Source organism: Drosophila serrata, unplaced genomic scaffold, assembly GCF_035046125.1.
Source record: "Drosophila serrata isolate PLE 108 unplaced genomic scaffold, ASM3504612v1 contig_276, whole genome shotgun sequence".
Lineage (NCBI taxonomy): Eukaryota > Metazoa > Arthropoda > Insecta > Diptera > Drosophilidae > Drosophila > Drosophila serrata.
This window is the reverse complement of record NW_028257174.1, coordinates 9,893,111-9,918,437: the sequence shown is the minus strand read 5'-3', so window position 1 is coordinate 9,918,437 and position 25,327 is coordinate 9,893,111. Positions and strand designations below refer to the sequence as shown.

Below are 25,327 nucleotides of genomic sequence, written 5' to 3'. Positions count from 1 at the left end.
CTCACCGTTTATTTGGATTAAAACCGTTTTTCCAAGGAGCAGCAGCAGCGGCAGCAACAGTTTTATATTGTGGCGGAATTCACACTCCTTTCCTATTCCTTCCTTTTCACCTACGCTCTGTCGCTCGCGAGGTGGTGAGATCGCGACTCCCATTCCGAGAGAGTCGGATCTGAAACGAAGGAGAATAGCTGTAAGTCTACAACACCGAAGCCATGAGACGGTGAGGGGGTGGAGAGGGGGCTAGAGTGGAGAGGCTGCTTGCCATGCTCACGTACACAAATTTGCATCGACTCCTACACACACATGCATAGCGGCACGGCTCTCCTTCAATCGTCCGGCGGAGTCTCACTATTTTAATTGCAGTTTTAGTGGCTTTCATTTGCTAAACCCTTAGTAACTGTTTTAGAAATATCTTTATATATCACGTATGTACATATGTACAGACATAGTTATTTACTAATTTCAAATTGGCAATTGCTCAATTGGATTTTTCACCATGACTGCTTTGACAAATTCACCGCGAAAAAATTGCCGACATTTCACAATTACGTTAATTCTTTATTAATTCACCGAATTTATTGCTTATTTCACTGTACCCGTGTAACACGCAGTTAGTTTAATTGATTTATTACTTTTGTTTGTATTAACTTACCGTTTATTTGGATTAAAAAGGTTTTTTCCAGGAGCAGCAGCAGCAGCAGCAACAGTTCTATATTGTGGCGAAATTCGATCTCCTTTCCTATTCCTTCGTTTTCACCTACGCTTTGTCGCTCACGAGGTGGTGAGATCGCGACTCCCATTCCGAGAGAGTCGGATCTGAAACGAAGGAGAATAGCTGTAAGTCTACAACACCGAAGCCATGAGATGGTGAGGGGGTGGGGAGGGGGCTAGAGAGGAGAGGCTGCTTGGCATGCACACGTACACTAATTTGCATCGACTCTTACACACACATGCATAGCGGCACGGCTCTCCTTCAATCGTCCGGCGGAGTCCCACTATTTTAATTGCAGTTTTAGTGGCTTTAATTTACTAAACCCTTAGAAACAGTTTTAGAAATGTCTTTATGTATCACGTATGTATGAACAGCAATAGGTATTTATTAATATCAAATCGGCAATTGCTCAATTTGATTTTTCCCCAATACTTCTTTGAAAATTTCACCGCTAAAAAGTTGGCGTCATTTCACATTTACATTAATCCTTTGTTAATTCACACATTTTGGTGCTTATTTCACTGTCCCCGTGTAACAGGCAGTTAGTTTAACTGATTTAATAGTTTTGTCTGTGATAACTCACCGTTTATTTGGATTAAAACCGTTTTTCCAATGAGCAGCAGCAGCGGCAGCAACAGTTTTATATTGTGGCGGAATTCACACTCCTTTCCTATTCCTTCCTTTTCACCTACGCTCTGTCGCTCGCGAGGTGGTGAGATCGCGACTCCCATTCCGAGAGAGTCGGATCTGAAACGAAGGAGAATAGCTGTAAGTCTACAACACCGAAGCCATGAGATGGTGAGGGGGTGGGGAGGGGGCTAGAGAGGAGAGGCTGCTTGCCATGCTCACGTACACAAATTTGCATCGACTCCTACACACACATGCATAGCGGCACGGCTATCCTTCAATCGTCCGGCGGAGTCCCACTATTTTAATTGCAGTTTTAGTGGCTTTAATTTGTGAAACACTTAGCATTTGTTTTATAAATATCTTTATATTTCACGTATGTATGTACAGACATAGTTATTTACTAATTTCAAATTGGCAATTGCTCAATTGGATTTTTCACCATGACTGCTTTGACAAATTCACCGCGAAAAAATTGCCGACATTTCACAATTACGTTAATTCTTTATTAATTCACCGAATTTATTGCTTATTTCACTGTACCCGTGTAACACGCAGTGAGTTTAATTCATTTATTACTTTTGTTTGTATTAACTCACCGTTTATTTGGATTAAAAACGTTTTTGCCAGGAGCAGCAGCAGCAGCAGCAACAGTTTTTTATTGTGGCGAAATTCGATCTCCTTTCCTATTCCTTTGTTTTCATCTACGCTCTGTCGCTCATGAGGTGGTGAGATCGCGAATCCCATTCCGAGAGAGTCGGATCTGAAACGAAGGAGAATAGCTGTTAATTTAAAACACCGAAGCCGCGAGTGGGTGAGGGGGTGGGGAGGGGGCGAGAGAGGAGAGGCTGCTTGGCATGCTCACGTACACAAATTTGCATCGACTCCTACACACACATGCATAGCGGCACGGCTCTCCTTCAATCGTCCGGCGGAGTCTCACTATTTTAATTGCAGTTTTAGTGGCTTTCATTTGCTAAACCCTTAGTAACTGTTTTAGAAATGTCTTCATGAAGCACGTAAGTATGTACAGCAATAATTATTTATTAATATCACATTGGCATTTGGTCAGATTGATTTTTCACCATTACAGCTTTGACAATTTCACCGCGAAAAAATTGCCGACATTTCACATTTACGTTAATTCTTTGTTAATTCACAGATTTTGGTGCTTATTTCACTGTCCCCGTGTAACCCGCAAGTGGTTTAACTGATTTAATAGTTTTGTTTGTGATAACTCACCGTTTATTTGGATTAAAAACGTTTTTCCAAGGAGCAGCAGCAGCGGCAGCAACAGTTCTATATTATGGCGGAATTCACACTCCTTTCCTTTTCCTTCGTTTTCACCTACGCTCTGTCACTCACGAGGTGGCGAGATCGCGGCACTCAACCAACGACTCCCATTCCGAGAGAGTTGGATCTGAAACGAAGGAGAATAGCTGTTAGTCTAAAACACCGAAGCCATGAATCTTTGAATGGGTGGAGAGGGGGCTAGAGAGGAGAGGCTGCTTGCCATGCTCACGTACACAAATTTGCATCGACTCCTACACACACATGCATAGCGGCACGGCTCTCCTTCAATCGTCCGGCGGAGTCCCACTATTTTAATTGCAGTTTTAGTGGCTTTAATTTACTAAACCCTTAGAAACAGTTTTAGAAATGTCTTTATGTATCACGTATGTATGAACAGCAATAGTTATTTATTAATATCAAATCGGCAATTGCTCAATTTGATTTTTCCCCATTACTTCTTTGACAATTTCACCGCGAAAAAGTTGGCGTCATTTCACATTTACATTAATCCTTTGTAATTCACAGATTTTGGTGCTTATTTCACTGTACCCGAGTAACCCTCATGTAGTTTAACTGATTTAATAGTTTTGTTTGAATTAACTCACCGTTTACTAAAACTGCAATTAAAATAGTGGGACTCCGCCGGACGATTGAAGGAGAGCCGTGCCGCTATGCATGTGTGTGTAGGAGTCGATGCAAATTTGTGTACGTGTGCATGCCAAGCAGCCTCTCCTCTCTCGCCCCTCCCCACCCCCTCACCCACTCACGGCATTGGTTTTTAGACTAACAGCTATTCTCCTTCGTTTCAGATCCGACTCTCTCGGAATGGGAGTCGCGATGTCAGCACCGCGTAAGCGACCGAACGTAGGTGAAAACGAAGGAAAAGGAAATGAGATCGAATTTCGCCACAATATAGAACTGTTGCTGCTGCTGCTGCTGCTCCTGGAAAAAACCTTTTTAATCCAAATAAACGGTAAGTTAATACAAACAAAAGTAATAAATCAATTAAACTAACTGCGTGTTACACGGGTACAGTGAAATAAGCAATAAATTCGGTGAATTAATAAAGAATTAACGTAATTGTGAAATGTCGGCAATTTTTTCGCGGTGAATTTGTCAAAGCAGTCATGGTGAAAAGTCCAATTGAGCAATTGCCAATTTGAAATTAGTAAATAACTATGTCTGTACATACATACGTGATACATAAAGATATTTCTAAAACAGTTACTAATTGTTTCGCAAATTAAAGCCACTAAAACTGCAATTAAAATAGTGAGACTCCGCCGGACGATTGAAGGAGAGCTGTGCCGCTATGCATGTGTGTGTAGGAGTCGATGCAAATTTGTGTACGTGAGCATGGCAAGCAGCCTCTCCTCTCCAGCCCCCTCTCCACCCATTCAAAGATTCATGGCTTCGGTGTTTTAGACTAACAGCTATTCTCCTTCGTTTCAGATCCGACTCTCTCGGAATGGGAGTCGTTGGTTGAGTGCCGCGATCTCGCCACCTCGTGAGCGACAGAGCGTAGGTGAAAACGAAGGAAAAGGAAAGGAGTGTGAATTCCGCCATAATATAGAACTGTTGCTGCCGCTGCTGCTGCTCCTTGGAAAAACGTTTTTAATCCAAATAAACGGTGAGTTAATACAAACAAAACTATTAAATCAGTTAAACCACTTGCGGGTTACACGGGGACAGTGAAATAAGCACCAAAATCTGTGAATTAACAAAGAATTAACGTAAATGTGAAATGTCGGCAATTTTTTCGCGGTGAAATTGTCAAAGCTGTAATGGTGAAAAATCAATCTGACCAAATGCCAATGTGATATTAATAAATAATTATTGCTGTACATACTTACGTGCTTCATGAAGACATTTCTAAAACAGTTACTAAGGGTTTAGCAAATGAAAGCCACTAAAACTGCAATTAAAATAGTGAGACTCCGCCGGATGATTGAAGGAGAGCCGTGCCGCTATGCATGTGTGTGTAGGAGTCGATGCAAATTTGTGTACGTGAGCATGGCAAGCAGCCTCTCCTCTCTAGCCCCCTCTCCACCCTCTCACCGTCTCATGGCTTCGGTGTTGTAGACTTACAGCTATTCTCCTTCGTTTCAGATCCGACTCTCTCGGAATGGGAGTCGCGATCTCACCACCTCGCGAGCGACAGAGCGTAGGTGAAAAGGAAGGAATAGGAAAGGAGTGTGAATTCCGCCACAATATAAAACTATTGCTGCCGCTGCTGCTGCTCCTTGGAAAAACGGTTTTAATCCAAATAAACGGTGAGTTAATACAAACAAAGGTGATAAATCAATTAAACTAACTGCCTGTTACACGGGTACAGTGAAATAACCACTCAAAACGGTGAATTAATAAAGAATTAACGTAAATATGAAAAGTCGGCAATTTTTTCGCGGTGAAATTGTCAAAGCAGTAATGGGGAAAAATCAAATTGACCAATTGCCAATATGTATGTATGTGTGCTTGTGAGTCTACGCAAATTTGTGTACGTGAGCATGGCAAGCAGCCTCTCCTCTCTCGCCACTCTTCAGCCCCTCACCCACTCATGGTTTCGGTGTTTTAGATGAACAGCTATTCTTCTTCTTTTCAGATCCAACTCTCGTGGAATAGAATGAAAAACGAAGAAGAAAAAGAGATTGAAAGTTGCCAAAATTGAACTTGAACAAGAAACATATAAAGAAGAGGCAAACGAAAATGAGAAGGTTGGTAAGTGAAATATTAATTTAATTTTTATATTCAATATATTATACTATTCTCTCATATTCATATTCATATTGTGTTCTGCGGCATTTGAGATTTGCCGATTTTTCTAGTTTTTCATATGAATTAAGCAGGTTCAATATGAAGGTTGATTTTAATATATTCTTAAATTCGACTTGAATATTTTAATAAATTACGAATTAAATATTGGGATAATATAAAAAACATTTAAACATAATTCACTATTTTTTTTATATGTATAGTAATTATTATAGAATAATTAATGGTAAATTTGGACTTAAAAGAATTTAAAAAATGTTTCGGATTTCTAATTTTTCCTGATAACTTGTTAGACATCAGTTAACCATCAGAAACAGGAGCGTTGTCGTTGTCATCGTCGGGAAATCGCTGTGTTTCAAATAGCCTTATTGAGTTCTCCTCCAACCAAGCTTCGCCACCTTTAACTGCTCCACACCATGCCACGCCACTCTTATCCTTTGCATCCTGCAAACAAAAGCTTGTTTAAGGCACTGACAGAAATAATATAAAAATTGCTTTTTAAGGTTAATAATATAAGGTTTTCCCCTAAAAATAAAAGGTAAATTAGGCTGATCGGGTTCTCTGCCAGCTGCCTGGTTCTTTTGAAACGTGCTACTTATTTTTCCTCAGTGCATCAAATGCGAATTGCTAACTGCGAACTGTGCGTTCGGCAGCGACAGCGGCAAGAGCATTGCCAATGGCAGGGCCAGAGGCAACAGCAACATCAGAAACATCAACAACAGCAGCAGCAACATTAAGGCACAGAGGTAGCTACACTTGGAGAAATAAAAATTTAATTAAAATTGAAAACCAAGCAAAAGGAAGATAGGAAAATAGAAGAAATATTTCCGAAACTTCAAGTACAAAATATACCAAAAACCGTTGTCTTTTTAAAGAGATAATTTCCCAACAATGCATCCCAATTACGTTCTGTGTAACTGTGTACAACAAGCGCAGAACACAGAACACAACTTTTTATCACCGTCGCCGCCCCCAAAATGCCAGTCAGCGTTGCATCGTCAACATCAGTGGCTCCTGGCGGGAGTTTATCTGGGGATATATATACAAATATATAAATATATATATATATATGTAGGTACATAGACATATATTTTTTTGTTGTTTCGGATTGCGGGATCGGGTCTATGGGGGTGTTAGCTGGGAGCCATGGGCCGTGAGCTCGAGCACTAACGTTTGTCCTCGTTGTGTGCTCAGTTTTTCTTTCATTTTTTTTCCCCTGAGTTTATGGTCTTTGTCACACACACACACACCCACACAAAGCTCTGGCACACAGACACGGGCAGCCAGTCAACTGTTATGTGCTCAGCCATTGAAACGCTTTATCAAAACTACCCATGGCTCAGGTCGAGGGGGGTATGTGTGTTTTGGGGGCGGTGTGGAAAATCCCCCTCTGGTTAGGCGGTGAGGCGCTTTTCCGGGGGCCAAAGAAGCCAGAACACAAGGCAGGACACAGGCCACAGGATGAAATAGGGGAAAAAAAGTAGCAGCAAAGCCATAGAACGGCAGGCTCTCAGGCCCAAGTCTCCCAGTAAAAATGGCAAGTGGCTCTAGGATGATGGCCAAAACCAAGGCCGGGGACAAGAGGGTAGAAACAGGAGTTCTTGCTGCTACTACATAGTAGAGCCTAGTGAAACATTATAGTCAGAAATGATCAAGAAACTATAGAGTATACTTAATTATAACAAATTTTAAAAGCTAAACTAAGAACACTAAGCTACCATTTTTATGCTCACATAAAAATGTTGATAAAGCTAGCAGGTGAAACAAATCACTTTAAATGGTTATATCTTTTGTCTTTTATTGTTAAATCCACCCTCGTTGTGGGCCTTGTTTTTGGTGTTGTATGGCCAATGTTTATTTGTTGTCTGCGTGCCTTTCGGGGGTCAAATTGTAAGCGAAATACGAGCGTTCTGGGAGCCACATCAATGGCCCATAGCGTTGCCTGGCTTTGATGGCCTGTCGGCAACAACCAACATCAACAGCAGCCACTAAAGACAGCTGCAATAAATGCAACAACTTTAGAAGCAACATTAGCATCACTTGTGAGTGAGTAAAAACATTTCCTTAGTAACATCTTTCGCATCAACAATACAGATCAAGGAACAACAAAAGCATAGAAAAGCAGAAGCAATATTAATAATAGTTACAATAATTAGAAACATCTTCAAAAATAACTATGTAGTAATTGCCAATGCAACATTATTTATGAATAGATAGGCAAGCAACAATATTTAGCAACATATCATGTTGCATCAGCCACATAGATCTAGCAACAAAGGATGCAGCGCCACATTGCAGTGTTGCCAAGTCCAAGAGCAACATACTAGGAGGAAGTAACGTGCAACATGGCACTCTGGGGGACAATGTTGCTGTCGATGCATCAATTCTGGACCCAGGAAAGGATAAAGGGTGTATCCACAAAAATAAGGAAAATCGGGGAGTGTGGGCGGCTCGGAAAATAAACGAAGGCTCCTCCCACTCGTAGTCATCCTTCTGTGCGTTACGGCCGGGCCACGGCACGTACACAGATAAAAATCAAACACACACAATGTCCGAAAAGTGCACTCGAAAGAGGGAGTGGGAGAGGGGAAGGGTAGAGAGAGAGATAGAGAAGTAGGGAGAAAGGGAGAAAGGGAGAGGTAGGGAGAGATTCGAAAGAGAGAGAGGGAGAAAGCCGGGCAAGGACAGAGATGGCAGGTGGAAAAGTCGACACCTGTATTCCCATTGCCCCAATGGATTTCCTTTGGGCTTCTGCGCCTTTGTGGACTTAAAAATGGCAGCGAAATGGTGAGAAAAAGTCCAGAAAACACTTTCAGAGCTTCAATTCAAGGATTCTACAATGCTCAAAACAGAAGTGATACCTTTAAGGAGAAAGATATTTGTCTTTATATAATATTCTTAACTTATTTTTATAGACAAGGAATATGCCTACTTTAGTGATTACTTTAGGAAGTTGATCAACATATATCTTAGCATTTTAAATACTCAGATGGTCTATAATCTATAGCCTGTTTCCTGTACCATTGTGTGATGTCCTTTTCCAGAACCAGAACTTGCCACAGAGCTCCCTGTTCTCCGTTCTTCTTCCTGCTCTTCCTCTCCCTTTGAGTTCTGCTTTGCGGTAGCTTAAAGTATGGTAATTCCTTTGGCACCACCACCGGGAACCACATCCAACCACCCAAAAGCCAACCAACCGAACACCCAAAACACCCAGGAACCCAAGAACCAACCCACATTATCCCACAGCAAGTCAAGCCACAAATGCGACTTTCGGTTCGGGTTCAGGTTCAGTTTGGGGTTCGTCCGGGTTTCCTGGTTCGAGCTCCGTCTCCGTCTCCGGCTCTTTTTTTATGGCATAGATTATCATAATTATTGTAATACTTTTGCATGGCTTGACTTGCCCCGCTCCCCTCCGTCTCACCTCCCTCCCATCAGCCTGGTTTTCCCCGCTGGGCTTTTGAGCTTCAGTGATTTGCATTTTTTTCTCTCCCTCTCTCTCTTCCTTCCAGTTTTCCTCTTGCCATATTTATGTGCGCTTGGCTAGAGACAGAGATGGAGACAGATACGGGGGGTAGTGGTTAGGGGGGGAAGGAAATTCTGGGGAAAACCTAAGGGGTCGGGTCACCAACTAGATGACCTGTGTGCCGGTGAGGTGTTGTTACTGCTTCTGCTGCTGCTACTGTTCCAACAAGTCCCAAGGGAGGTGAGACGATCCCAGTTCCCATATCCCATATCCCATAGCCCATAGCCCATAGACCAGATCCGAGCCCAGAAGTTAGCATCTGTTAGGAAAATAATCTAACGCGAATGATGACGATGATGTGGCACTGGGATTGGGCTTGGCCAAAGGGGATGCTGATGAAGATGGGCCCCATGTGGCGTCTCGATCTTAGCCAGTGCATAATCCCACCGGTCGTTGAAAAGATCAATCAAAGTAAATGACTTTCCGATTGAGTTTCCAAGGCTGACGCAGCACTTGCATCTTGAGGAACGGGTTTCATAGTCCAAGAGCAATAGAAACACATTATTTTTGGAGTTTTCCACAGTTTTCCATAGTTATTAACTCTAATTGACACTTTATTTGTATTTTTGTAGGTCAAGAAGTCATTTCCGAGCCTATAAATCATATATATTCTTGATCAGCTTCAACAGCCAAATCGATCTGGCCATCTCAGGCAGAAAAAAAATTAATTTAATTTTTTTCCAAATTTTTTAAGGGGTTAAATCATTAAAATTGACAAAAAAAAAAATGCAAAAAAATTTATTCTTTTAAAATTGTAAATTTAGTATGCAGATTTATTAACCTTTAAAAAACTAGGACAGCAAAGCTTTCCGAATCGAAATTAATGCATTTTTGGACAAGTTATGATATTTTTACAAGTAAACACATTATTTTTGGAGTTTTCCACAGTTTTCCATAGTTTTTAATTCTAATTTACACTTTATTTGTATTTTTGTTGGTGAAGGAGTCATTTCCGACTTATATTCTTGATCAGCATCAACAGCCGAGTCGATCTGGCCATCTCAGGCAGAAAAAAAATGAATTTAATTTTTTTCCAAATTTTTTAAGGGGTTAAATCATTAAAATTGACAAAAAAAAAATGCAAAAAAATTTATTCTTTTAAAATTGTAAATTTAGTATGCAGATTTATTAACCTTTAAAAAACTAGCACAGCAAAGCTTTCCGAATTGAAATTAATGCATTTTTGGACAAGTTATGATATTTTTACAAGTAAACACATTATTTTTGGAGTTTTCCACAGTTTTCCATAGTTTTTAACTCTAATTTACACTTTATTTGTATTTTTGTAGGTGAATGAGTCATTTCCGACTTATATTCTTGATCAGCATCAACAGCCGAGTCGATCTGGCCATCTCAGGCAGAAAAAAAAATTAATTTAATTTTTTCCAAATTTTTTAAGGGGTTAAATCATTAAAATTGACAAAAAAAAAATGCAAAAAAATTTATTCTTTTAAAATTGTAAATTTAGTATGCAGATTTATTAACCTTTAAAAAACTAGCTCAGAAATGTTTTCCGAATTGAAATTAATGCATTTTTGGCCAAGTAATGATATTTTTACAAGTAAACACATGATTTTTGTAGATTTCCCCAGTTTTCCATAGTTTTTAACTCTAATTTACACTTTATTTGTATTTTTGTAGGTGAAGAAGTTATTTCCGACCCTATAAATTATATATATTCTTGATCAGCTTCAACAGCCGAATCGATCTGTCTATCTCAGGCAGGAACTGGTTTCAAATTCAGGGAGCAGTAAAAACCCATTAGTTTTGGGGTTTTCTACAGTTTTCCATAATTAATAATAATTATAATAATACCTATATTAACTTTATTTGTATTTTTGTAGGTGAAGAAGTCATTTCCGACCCTATAAATCGTATATATTCTTGATCAGCATCAACAGCCGAATCGATCTGGCCATCTCAGGCAGAAAAAAAATTTATTTAATTTTTTTCCAAATTTTTTTAAGGGGTTACATCATTAAAATTGCCCAAAAAAAATTGGCAAAAAATGGATTTATTTTAAATTGAAAATTTAGTATCCAAATTTATTAACATTTAAAAAACTAGCTCAGAAATGTTTTCCGAATTGAATTTAATGCATTTTTGGCCAAGTTATGATATTTTTATTTACCTTAATTTTCATTTAATTTTTTCTATCGACTAACAAAACTCTATGAAACATTCTGAAAATCTCTTGAATCTTGAAAATAAACAAGAAATACGATTTTTCTAACCGAGATAATTGGCTTATTAGAAGTTCGTTTCCCTCCGGCAGCCACAATTGCCACTTGCGCCGCGTGTCCTGTCCAGTTTTGTCCTGTCCTGGTGTTTTCATCGCCTTTCTGTTTCCCTAGTTCCTGTTCCCATTTCCCTTTTTTTCCCATTGACTTTGGCATTTGGCAATTGCATTTAGCGCCAAATCAAATCGTCGGATAATCACGTTACAAAAGCCAAATGCGCTGAAATTAAAGACAAGAACGCGGCATGTGGGCCTGGCACTGGTCCTGGTCCTGATCCTGGTCCTGGGTCTGGGCTTGAGCAGGCTCTGGCGTGTGGCAGCAAGTACATAGCAATCGAGAGGGCTTGGGTTTTGTCGACGACAGGCGACAGGTCAACCCCAAATAGCAGCTCAAAACACCAGGCGCGACCCCTGCTGTGATTTTCGGGCAGCTTGCTGAACTCCCGCTGGGATCAGAGAGATGCGCCGCCAAAGTCGCATCTTCCTGCGTCCCCTTGGTATGGTCCTTTCGCTTGGCTTTGACGTGCCAGGGCAAGCGGCCCCCAGCTTTTTGGTTTTCCATGTGTTTTCCAAGCTCAAAATCCGCGAACCAAGTTGAAAGAGTGTTGCCAAGGGCACATGGATATTTTCACATTAAAGTTTAAATCAAATAATATTGAAAGCTTTATATAATTTATTTTTTATATACATTTATGTATATTATTTAGAAATCTAAGCTAGAAAATCATGTTTTAATTGCATTTCTAAGCTATTTTCCTTTGAACAAACTGAATGTCCTGCCAATTTTGGCTATTTTTAAGCTACTTTAGCCTCAGAGGGGGTGACAACTCTGGCCAGTGGCATCGACTAATGTTTGTTTTGCCGCACAGGGACATGTGCAACACTCCGGGGCATATGTATGTGTACATATGCCATTCACTTTTTCGAGTGTGTATTTCACGGCCCGTCGACCTCGTTCCCCTTTTCTCCAGCATGCAGCACCCTGCGGTGTGGTCCACCCCTAGGAATTGTTGAAATAAAAAGGGAACTATTTTGTTTGTATTTAGATTGCATTACTAAGCAAATTGCGGAAAAATTAGCGGCTGATTTGGGGATCATCTAATTACAAGGGCAACGCTACAGGGCCAGATGTGAGGGACGAGGACACAGATATCGAGATAGACTATATATCACATTACTTTGATTTGGCTCGGTTTGAGACCGCGGCTAGCTGGCCAGAAATTGCCATATGTGCCCTAAACGCATCTGTATCTTTTTTTTTTATTTGTTCGTCCCTCAACAATTGCCCAGCCGAGGGTTGTCGGTTTAAGTTTATATTTATATGTATATGTTATATCCCGAGGGGGGAAAATGCATTGGAAAAAGCGATGCCATTAAATTTGTTTCGATTCGAGCATGAAACCGCATTTAAGATCGCATCAACAACAGGTACAATAGATTGAGCCAGAATATATTCCTTGATGTTTATAGGAATAATTATTGGTAGATATAATACATAATAATATAAAAACAAGAAAGGAAACTAACTTCGGCACGCCGAAGTCTATATACCCTTGCAGATAGAACTTCGATGACTAGGAATCCATACAATATAAATTATATATACATATTTATGTTAAAAATTAATGAAGTAATACCTGCTTTCATTTCATTCACCTATACATATTATATTTGCAGTTTTACATTCACAGATTTGCATTTTTGCTCCACATCTAACGATCGTTTGTATGGCATCTATAAGATATAGTTGTCCGATTTTCATTAAATTTGACACAAAATTTAAAACTCATATAAAATGGCTATATCTCAAATTTGATGACAATCTGCTGAAAACTGAAAATGGTATAATTTTTAATTTCATTAATTTCTTTATCGTTCCTATGGGAGCTATATGATATAGTTGTCCGATTTTCATAAAATTTTACAGAAAATTGTAGAATAATATTAAATGGCTATATCTCAAATTTGATGAAAATCTTTTGAAAACTGAAAATGTTATAATTTTTTTTGTAAAAAAAATTTTCCGATCATTTTTATCCGATCCGGCCCGTTCCGACATATATACGAGTGAGAGTATATAGAAGACTATCTACAAAGTTTCATTCAGATAGCTTCAAAACTGAAAGACTAGTTTGGGTAGAAACGGACAGACGGACAGACGGACATGGCTAGATCGACACGGCTGTTGATCCTGATCAAGAATATATATACTTTATATAGTCGGAGGTGCCTCCTTCAGTGCGTTGCTAACTTCTGACTGGAATACCCTGCAAGGGTACAATAATATCTTTCAAATATATAATATATACAAAAGCAATATTTTTAATGATTAAGGGCAAGAAAAAATAAACTAAATAACGGTTCTAGTTTGATTTCCAATATTAGTGAGACCTCAGATCATTAAAAAAAACTTTGCCTTGTTTGATGGAAAAGTAACTACTTACTTTCGCTTCCCTTCCTACTACTACCCCCCTCTATATATATATAAATATATACATATATATATATATATATAGATATATCTATATCTTTCGGTTCAACTGCAGCCATCTCGCTTTCGCCGAGCAACTTGTTCTTGCTTTTTGTTCGCAGTCAAAAATCCACTTGAGTGAAAGTTAAACAAGTCGACAAGGGAAGAATCCCTTGGCTTTCACCCCCCTCCCCCCACCCATCATCCCCACCTTGTTCATGTCCTTGTTCAGGCATGTCGGACGGGGGCTTAGGGGGGCTTAGGGGGGCTGTGGAGGCGGAGTGCCACATTTTCTGCTGTAGTATTTCCGTTTTCTCAGTTTTTAACAAAACACAGCCGCAGGCGATTTTCCAAAAATGATTTCGGAATGAGTTTTTCTTTGCCTCGAACGAACTCCTTGAGTCGTCGTTCTTCCCCTTACCTCCCACTTTAGATTTTCCTCTTTTATAAAGATATATATATTGCTATATATATAAAGATATATATGTATGTATATGTATATGTTGTGTGTGTGCAAAAGTTGCAAAAGTGATTCGGGCATAAAACAGATAGAGAAGGAAATTCGTTGGATTGGGGCGCTGAAAGTGGGCGGTAGTACTTTGTTAGGGGGGCCGCGGGGCAGGGATAAGGGGGGGGAAGTCAAGATGGCTGCCAGTTGGAGTGTTGCCGTTGATTCCCCAAATGAAGCGGAAGGAAGTGAAGCAGAATTCCGAGTTCCTTTGCCGCCATGCAATGCGGCCATCGCTCTTTGCTACCTGTTTCAATGACAATTTTCGCAAGGAAAAGAATTGGCAGAAATTCTATAGTATATATTTTTACAAAGAATTAAAATAAAAATTAAATAAATAAATTATTAAATTAAATAACTGCAGCCAGGATTTCTTTAACAAAATATTTGAACTAGCAGAAAATAAACAGGAGATTGATTACTACATTTTCAAGCTATTAATGTTGATAATTCTTAAAATGTATAATAATATTGACTTGATTTATTTAATCATGTGAAAATTTATTTTTGTTATTTTTGTATTCATATATTTATTTGGAATCATCTCTCATTAAGGTTTCGTTCTTGCTTTGGTGATTTAACTCCTAAATCGAATACATTTTCCTAAAGAAAGTATCTTTAAGAAGAATTTGCTCTTAAATTGCTTAAGGTACGGTGAGTGTGTGTGTGTGTGCGTGTGTGTGTGGAGGTGTGTGTATATATCACCCGCTAGCGACAGGTAATTGTGTTTCAGTTTCTTCTCCTTATTTTTCTTTGGTAACAATAAAAACGATGACAATGCCACTTTTTTGTTGTTCTCGTTGTTTGTTTATTTGTTGACGAGAGAGGGGTGGAAGAGTAGGGGGGTGTGTGTGTGTGGGTGGGGGTGTGGGTGTTGCTGGGAAATATAGCCTTGAGAGCCGGTGCGTCCTTCAATCTCCATTGCTGCTGGAAAACTCATTCAAACTTGAACGCAATTTTTCTTTGCTTCTCTATTCACACGCATTTGTCTGTGTGTGTGTGTGTGTGTGTGTAAGAGTGTGTGTAATTTCCCCCACTCTGCCCCCCCCCCCACCCCCTTATTCATTTCCTCGGCCGTTTTACCTTGACGCTCTTTATGAGGCTCCCACAGCAGCCGAAGCGAAATGTGTATGAAAATAAAGAAGAAAGGAAGTTAACTTTGGCACGCCGAAGTTTATATACCCTTTCAGATAGGACTTGGATTACTAGAAATAATATAAAATATATATTTACGTTAAAAAACGATAAAGTAATGCCTGCTTTCATTTCATTCAGTTATTCAGTCATTCATTACAGTTTTACATTCACAATTTTTGCATTTTCCTTTATATCTAACAATTGTTTGTATGGCAGCTATATGATACAGTCGTCCGATTTTCACAAAATTAAAATCAAAATTTTAGAATAATATAATAGGGCTACATCTCAAATTTGATAAATTTCTGTTTAAACTGAAAACTGAAAAAGCTATAATTTTTAAATGTATTAGAGCCACTAAAAGTACAATTAAATTGTGAAATTGTCCGCCGGAAAATTGAAGGAGCACTCTGCCGCTATGCATGTGTGTGTAAGAGTCGATGCAAATTAGTGTACGTGTGCATGCCAAGCAGCCTCTCCTCTCTAGCCCCCTCTCCACCCCCTCACCCACTTACTGCTTCGGTGTTTTAGGCTAACAGCTATTCTCCTTCGATTCAGATCCGACTCTCTCGGAATGGGAGTCGCGATCTCACCACCTCGTGAGCGACAGAGCGTAGGTGAAAACGAAGGAATAGGAAAGGAGATCGAATTTCGCCACAATAAAAAACTGTTGCTGCCGCTGCTGCTGCTCCTGGAAAAAACCTTTTTAATCCAAACAAACGGTAAGTTAATACAAACAAAAGTAATAAATCAGTTAAACTAACTGCCTGGTACACGGGTACATTGAAATTAGCACTCAAATCGGTGAATTAATAAAGAATTAACGTAATTGTGAAATGACGCCAATTTTTTCGCGGTGAATTTGTCAAAGCAGTCATGGTGAAAAATCCAATTGAGCAATTGCCGATTTGAAATTAGTAAATAACTATGTCTGTTTATACATACGTGACATATAAAGACAAATCTAACAGAGTTACTAAGGGTTTAGCAAATTAAAGCCACTAAAACTGCAATTAAAATAGTGAGACTCCGCCGGACGATTGAAGGAGAGCCGTGCCGCTATGCATGTGTGTGTAGGAGTCGATGCAAATTTGTGTACGTGAGCATGGCAAGCAGCCTCTTCTCTCTAGCCCCCTCTCCACCCCCTCACCCACTTACTGCTTCGGTGTTTTAGACTAACAGCTATTCTCCTTCGTTTCAGATCCGACTCTCTCGGAATGGGAGTCGTTGGTTAAGTTACGCGATCTCGCCACCTCGTGAGCGACAGAGCGTAGGTGAAAACGAAGGAAAAGGAAAGGAGTGCGAAATCCGCTATAATATAGAACTGTTGCTGCCGCTGCTGCTGCTCCTTGGAAAAACGTTTTTAATCCAAATAAACGGTGAGTTAATACAAAAAAAGTAATAAATCAGTTAAACTAACTGCGTGTTACACGGGGACAGTGAAATAAGTACCAAAATGTGTGAATTAACAAAGAATTAACGTAATTGTGAAATGTCGGCAATTTTTTCGCGGTGAAATTGTCAAAGCAGTCATGGTGAAAAATCAAATTGACCAATTGCCAATATGTATGTATGTATGTGTGCTTGGGAGTCTATGCAAATTTGTGTACGTGAGCATGGCAAGCAGACTCTCCTCTCTTGCCCCTCTCCTCACTCCACTCTCTTTCGGTTTGAGTGTCTTAGATTAAGTGCTAGTAAAGAGTAAATGAAAATACAATTTCAACATTTGACAAATACGATCTTCTTCTTCTTTTCAGATCCAACTCTTTGGGAATTTGATGAGTACCCCGATGCAAATTTGAGCACGTGAGCATGGCGGCAGCCTCGCATGGCTCTCTCCCCACTCCTCTCTCCCATGGCTTGGGTGAGATTAACAGTTATTAAAGAAGTGAATGTAAAGATTATGAATTTAAAGTGCGCGTAAATCAAAACGAATATAAAAGTGCAATGCGGTGATCATTAGCATGTGAGCTTTTTTGAACTGTAAATATGTAAACAAATTATGCCAACGATCATCGCAGTTCTATTCGTGAGTGTATTCTTTTTTCCTCCCCTTTTTTTTTGTCAATGCAAAAATAATATTTCTTTGTTTTTTTTTTCTAATTTGTTTCTGTTTTTTTTTTTTAATGTAAATGTAAATATAAAGTGCAATGCAAAGAAAATATGCCAGAGAACATTGGAATGATTTTCGCAAGTGTAATTTTGAAATTCTTTCCTTTCCTTCTCAATTCTTATTGGGAACTTCTGCGTTTGCAATAGGAATTGGAAAGGAAAGAAGAAACTGTAAAATACCTTTTATTAAATAAATTTTTTTAAGTGTAAATAAAAAAAGCTGAGGAAATATGCCATTGCTTTTAATTTCTTATTGTCAAGGCAAAAGTAAATTTTTTTTTTGTTTATTTTTTGTATTATTTATTTTAAAGAACAATCGATGAATTAATTAATAGTTCTGTCAGTTAAAAAGGGAAGGAAGGAATACAGAATAGGAAGTATGCTGTGTGTGATTTATTTCCAGATTCAACAAGAAAAATACAAAGAAGAGCCAAACGAAGATGAGAAGGTTGGTAAGTGAAATATTCATTTAATATTTATATTTCTAGTTTTTCATATGAAATGTAGCATATTCAATGTGAAGGTGTTTTTTTTATACCCTTGCAGGGTATTATAATTTCAGTCAGAAGTTTGCAACGCAGTGAAGGGGGCACCTCCGACTATATAAAGTATATATATTCTTGATCAGGATCAACAGCCGAGTCGATCTAGCCATGTCCGTCTGTCCGTCTGTCCGTCTGTCCTTCTGTCCGTCTGTCCGTCTGTCCGTCTGTCCGTTTCTACGCAAACTAGTCTCTCAGTTTTGAAGCTATCTGAATGAAACTTTGTAGTTAGCCTTCTATATACTCTCACTCGTATATATGTCGGAACGGTCCGGATCGGACGACTATATCATATAGCTGCCATAGGAATGATCGGAAAATTTTTACAAAAAAAATTATAACATTTTTAGTTTTCAACAGAATTTGATCAAATTTGAGATACAGCCATTTCATATTATTTTACAATTTTGTGTTAAATTTTATGAAAATCGGACGACTATATCATATAGCTCCCATAGGAACGATCGAGAAATTAATACAATTAAATTTATAACTTTTTCAGTTTTAAACAGATTTTCATCAAATTTGAGCTATGGCCATTTTATATTATTCTTAAATTTTGTGTCATACAACCGATCGTTTGATGTAGAGGAAAAATGCAAATCTGTGAATGTAAAACTGCAAATATAATATGTATAGGGGAATGAAATGAAAGCAGGTATTACTTCATTGTTTTTAACACAAATATATATAATTTATATTGTATAGATTCCAATTCATAGAAGTTCTATCTGCAAGGGTATATAAACTTCGGTGTGCCGAAGTTAGCTTCCTTTCTTGTTTATATATATTTTTGCAAATTCGACTTTAATATATTAATAAATTAAGAATAAAATATTGGCAAAATGTAAGAAACATTTCAACATCATTCACATTTATTTTTAATTTTTAAATATTTAATAATAAATATAAATTAATTACCGAATAATTAATGGTAAATTGTGACTTAAAACAATTTAAAAGAAGAAAGGAATTTAACTTCGGCACGCCGAAATTAATATAATATAAATTATATATATTTATGTAAAAATACAGAAAAGTAATACGTGCTTTCATTTACAGTTTGACATTCACAGTTTTGAGTTTTCCTCTATATTTAACGATCTTTTGTAGGACAGATATATGATATAGTCGTCCGATTTTTATAAAGTTTTTAACAAAATTGTAGAATATTATAAAATGGCGAAATCTTAAATTTGATAAAAATCTGTTGAAAACTGGAAAAGTTAAAATTTTTTTACAAAGAATTTTCCGATTGTTTCTATGGCAGCTATATTATATACATAGTTGTCCGATTCGTTCCCTTTCCGACATATATACGAGTGAGAGTATATAGAAGACTAACTGCAAAGTATCATTCAGATAGCTTCAAAATTGAGAGACTAGTTTGCGTATAAACGGACAGACGGACAGACGGACATGGCTAGATCGAGTCGACTGTTGATGCTGATCAAGAATATATATACTTTATATATACATACTGCGTTGCAAACTTCTGACTGAAATTATTATACCCTGCAAGGGTATAAAAATGATAAAAGTTGGCAGATAAAAATTACACACGCACACCCCAACACACACACCCCTACACACACACGCACCCTACACACACTCAGGATTACACCTGCATACAAAATGGCGAGCCCCTGCCCCATTTTGGGGCCATCCTCCCGCCACCATCGAATGTGTTCATCCTTCGTCCTGGCACCAAAACTCAATTCCAACCTTCTCTCCACTCGCCTCCAGCCCGGGAAACATCCATGTCGAGAATTGTAATTTTTCTTGCTTCATTTCCTTTGGCCGTTTTCGTTTCGTTTTTCCTTTATACATATATATATATATATATATATATATATATATATATATATATTTCCCTGGCATTTTTTCCACTTTTTTTTGGCGCCTTCATTGAGAATAAGCATCGACAGGCATTGGCACAGTGGAGTCAATTGGGGGATTTTGGGGTTATAAAAATTGTTAATTTATTATTTTATCTTTATGGATATTTGTAAAAATTTAAAAAAAAAATTACCAATTTTATTTTGAGAAAAGAAAGAACTTTTTGGTGCAAAACCATCTTGGAAAATATTTAAGCTTTTTAGTCTTATGCCAATCTATATACTAATTATAAATCTTTGTTTTTTTATTTTCATGTTATCAACACTCGTGTTCTATAATTCAGGGTAAGTGCCAAGAGCTAATACTACTATTTTATCTATGACAAATACCAACATTTCAAAGGCTAATACTTTGCTTTATAATAAATATATTTTAATCATATGTAAGCATAAAATAATATATTATAAATTCTATATAATTTTATAAGAAAAACTAAAATATTAACCTGACCATAGTACCTCCGCCTTATGCCGGTTTTGGGTCCGCTTTCAGATCCTGTGCTCGATTCCTTGCTCCTTGTTCCTTGTTCAATATTAAGCTTCTTTGCTCTCGGTGCCATTTAACATTGTACAGACCCCCACACAATCCGGAATCTCCTCTTATTTTTCCCCTATTTTTTGTTGTGCTACAAGGACTACTTGGAAAATTTTTCATGATTTTCCTTATATATTTTTTTTTTGTCCCTTCTGCAATTTTTCTTGCTCCACTTGGACTTTGGTTGTGGAGCTGCTGCTCGTAGCATTTCTTTTTCTTATAGGCAATGAGTTGTCTGCTTTCCACTTGGCAACTTTCGATTCGAGTGCACTGAAAGAAAGTGGGTGAAAAGAGTATTAAAATACACTTTACTTTAAATCGGTTTTATTTATATTTCTTTTTTAAATTTAAACTGCTGGCGGGGAAAAACTAACTTTTGGTTTATAGTAGAGTTATCGATACTTTTTCTATGTTCAAATTTCAAACGTTACGATAGTTGTAATATTAACAAGTTTGTATAAAAATAAGTTAAATGATGTACAAATTTACCTAATTTTGAATAGAAATTGATTGAATTAAAATCAAGTTCTCTTCTTTTTTCCCTGTGGCCTCAGTTTAAAGTTTAGTTTGCAGGACTACTTGTGCTGAAAGGAGTCTTGGGCAAGTCAGATCGAAGCGAATATAAAATGCAAAACCAAATTATGATGTCCTTTAGAAAGGGAAAAATCCCTGACTTTATTTGTAAGCCAGGTTTTTTTCTACTTTTCTCTCTCCGATATAGAGAGTTTTCCTTGTAGAACATAATTTATCTGTTTGTGGAAGGAATGATTTTCAAGGTGTGTGTTCGTAGGGGGAAGCGACAGTCGCGAATGCAATTTAAATATTTGCATTTCGCTGTTTTTTTATTTTATTCCGCTGGAGTTTTTCCTCGCGTTGCGACGTGGCACGTGGAAAATGCATTGTTGCTGGCTGAACTCTTTTTGAGGGGGGGTGTAACAGCAGACTGAGTTGCATTTTCTTTTTTCGTTTCTTTTTCGGGAAAGAAGTCCTTCCTGCTCCTTAAAGCTTTAAGCATTGCCAGCTGCGGAATTGCATTACCAAGTAATTTCTTCCCTCACTCTGCGCGCAATGTGAAATTGAAGTGAGGTAGGAAAAGAAAAAAAAAACAAGAACAGGAGCTGCAATATACGAGAGCAGGGACATTTACAGTTAACTTCATAAAGAAAATTTAACGAGCAACATCCTGTGCATGCTGGGTCTAAAGGGGAGGGGGTGGGGCGAAAAGCAGGGAAGGCCAAGAAAAAGCGTAAAGGATGAGGTGGAGAGCGCAACAAGGATGACGACAACAAGATAAAATGCATGCTGTGGGAGAGAGGAGAAGGCAGAAAGGGGAGAGAAGAGAAAGGAGAGAGGAGAAGGGAGAAAGGGGAGAGAGGAAAGAAGAGAAAGGAGAGAGTAGAGAAGAGAAGGGAGAGAGGAGAAAGGGAAAAGGAGACTGCAGAATGCAGAAAGCGAGACACGACAAAATACATTATACAAGGACAACTCGGACCGGATGCACTTAGCGAAATAACTACAGCTTTAAAGCTAGATGAAAACCTACAAAATAAGATTTATTAATTAAATTAATATATTAATATAAAATATATTGAATTGTAGTATATATTTCCATATACCTCTTTATAATTTTTAAGCTTTTCTTCAACACTTTCGATACATTTTTCTTTTCGGTGTTGGTGGCAGAGATATAGACAGGCCATGAAACGGTAGCAAATAGAAGGCCGCCATCTGCCCATCAGACACTCATCACCGCACTGTCTCACCTCCAATCCTTGGTCTCTGTTCCTCCTTTTCCCATCTCTTTTTCTCTCTCTCTCCCTGTCTCTCTTCTCCTACTATCCTTCGGCACAGGCAGCTGGAAATCCAGAAGAAGGAAGGTGGAAAAGCAGGCAGCGGAATGCCAGTTAACGAGTTTTCTCCATTCTCAATTTTCATGGATTCCAAAAAGGATCCATACAGCTGAAAGAAAGTGTTTGCCAGTTTTTTTTTTCTCAATAAGATAACATTTATTTATAAATATATTTTTTAAATTCTAAAAATATCGAATAGGTAGCTCTTTAATTTTAATTCTTATGAGAACAGTATATCATTTTGAAGTTGGTTCTATGTTAGTAAAATTTTCGAGAAATTAAAATATAATAGTGTAACATTTGCTCAACTAATTAAGGTTAGAAAATGTATCAATTCCAAAAAGAATATATAATGATTTCTTTAATTTAATACCTGATATTTAGGGGTTATAACTTTTAAGTTAGTACAATTTTATAAAAATTAAATATAGGTATTTGTACACCTGATAAATTGAAGAGTGTAGCCTACGTCTATTTGTTAGTTTGAAAAATTTCCACTACTGACTTGATATTTGTTGCTGGCCGTTGTTGGTGTTTTGGCCTGTTACGCTTTAAAAATACGATTCCGAGGCCTTCGCAACAGGATTGAAGGAGCAGTGCCATAGAGCACCATGCCATGGAGTGGCATGCCGCCTCCTGCCCCATCAACAGCGTCATCATCAACATGACATCCTGGCAGTCAGCTTTTCCACCTCTCATTTTGCCATGTAATACCCAGGCCAGGGCACCCGGAAAGCCCCTTGCGAACCAGTGTCTATCCATCTATCAGTTTGCGTTGCTTTTTTTGGGGTTAGCCAGTGACATTCCCGGCCCGGTTGAGTGCTTCTCGCTGGGTGGAAAATGGAACGTGGCAGCAGCATGGTAGTAACATTTCTGTGTGGGGGGGGGGGAGGAAAATGCGAAAATTCAGTTATGAATTCATTTCGAATTGAGGTAACATGATTACCGCTATGATGATGCTCTTCCGCTTCAACATCGTCAATATATTTCGCTTGAGCTGTGTTTATTTACGTGCCCTGCTTGTTGAAGGGTCTGAGGGATTGGGTTTTCCAGAATGGAGGTTTCACTTGACTGGGGGAGAAGGGACTCTAGGCAATTTCTGTCTGAGGTTGGGGAGGGGGTTCTAGTCTTCTGTTTTTTGGGGGTTGGGATAGCCTGAAATGAGCTTTTGCCACGCCAAGGTGGCGCTGCTCAAATAAACGAACGCCTCGTTGAGGGAAAAACAACGGCAACAACCTTCCATAGCCAGCATCTATACTTGGCAAAAATATTATCTCTTTCGGTTACTACCAAAATACAGAATATATAAAAATGAAACAAAATAATAAAGCTAAATGAAAATCTTATGGAAAAGTTTAATTTCAACTTGAATTAGGAGGAAAGTAACGTCGAGAGCCTGAAGTTTATATAAACCTCGCAATCATAACTTATCTTAAAATATTATCATTCTTCTAATCAATATTTATAAGTATTTTCTATATGACATTTTTTAAATACGCATAACTAAGTCAAAAATCCACTAATTTTCATTCGGAAAGCTTTCCTATGCTAGTTTTTGTTAGGTTAATAAATCCACATACTCAAATTTAAATGTAAAAAAATTCAAATTTTTGTCAAATTTTTGTTGTCAAATTTTAATGAGTAACCCCTTATAAAATTTGGAAAAAATTCAACATTTTCTTTTTCCTGCCTAAGATGGCTAGATCGACTCGGCTGGTAATGCTGATCAAGAATATATATGATTTATAGGGTCGGAAATGACTCCTTCACATATTTGCAAGCTTCTGATTAAAATTATAATACCCTACAAGAGTATAAAAATGAGGTAGAGATACAGAATATTCGGTATTGAATAATTATTGTGTTCTTAATAGGTACAAGTTTTCAGGTTGTATGGTATAACAAATAAATACAATATCTGAGAAATATAGGAAAATATTTATAGTTAAACTGGGAATATAGGGAATATAGGAAAATATTTATAGTTGAATTGGAAGTTCCACACTCTATTTTTATTTGTTTTATTTAAGAAAAAAACACATTTAAATATACCAAAATTAGTCTATCTTAAAAGTAAGAAGAATTTTCACTGATATCTCTGATTAAGAAATTAAATGTTTGATAATGTTCGCTTGTCTCTCTCTTTCTGAATTTTTCGCAGTGTCAAGAATGCAGATTGGTGGGGAAAATCAGGGGCAGGAAGGAGCAGGGAAAGGGACAGTGGCGTTAAGGATGGGGGCTGTATGCTTCCCAAATGGAAACTCAGGGGGAGGCGGCATTCTCCCCACTGTTAAGTGGGGGCGCGCGCGCATCATCTACAAAATGGCTGTCAACAACAACATGGCGTATACGCGTTATGAATACGCATTGCTTGTTTAAGTCGCTCCCTCTGTGTGTGTGGGGGGGGGGGGTGTGTGGGGTTGTGCTGTGTGTGTGTGTGTGCAAAGGGAAGACTGCTGCTCGTAGTGGTGGTGGAGCGGAGCAGGAAAAACTGACTTCCCCAGCGGCACTTCAAGTACTTAAAATTTCACACTTTTCTTTTTTTTTTTTGTTTTTTGCAACTCCACCCCCCTGCTCCTACTTGTTTGCCTTGTTTAAAGCGAAAAAGTTGCCGCAATTTAACTTGAGCAACATTTTTCTGTGTTCTGTGTTTTGTGCTTTTCACTCGCCGTTCTTCTCCGACGTGGAAATAGGTAAAGTTTAGATTGGGCATTTGGCAGCCATATAATCCCAGTGGGATATCCATAGCCATTGTGAGATAATGTAGAAAAAGGCTAGAGGCCAAAGTCTTGTTGGTTTTTAGATTTTTGACTGGGTTTTCCTCTTTAATATTAATATGTTTCTTACTTATTATTATTATTTTCAAATATCAAACTTCTGGTTCGTTCAATTTCGGTTACAAAATCTAAATTATAGTTATCGATATTTTTTGTTGTTTAAATTTCAAATGTTACGATAGTCGATATCTATTTAAATCAATGTTGGGGAATCGATGGCAAACATTGGAATCACAGAACCAGTAGGCCGTGACGTTTCCCCATAAGGCCACCAAAGTTATCGTTGTACATCTTATTTGGAAACGAAATCAGTTCTCAGGGAACGGAGCTAC

At 38.1% G+C, this 25,327-nt stretch overlaps 1 long non-coding RNA gene across 1 annotated transcript; it reads right to left on the bottom strand.

Moving 5' to 3' along the window:
• Positions 1–1,400: 1,400 nt before the first annotated feature.
• On the bottom strand, positions 1,401–2,629 carry LOC147643341 (uncharacterized). Its single transcript, XR_015272216.1, has 3 exons — positions 2,582–2,629; positions 1,939–2,102; positions 1,401–1,459 (listed from the first exon to the last, which is right to left on the bottom strand). It is a non-coding gene; the product is annotated as an uncharacterized LOC147643341 (long non-coding RNA).
• Positions 2,630–25,327: the final 22,698 nt, after the last annotated feature.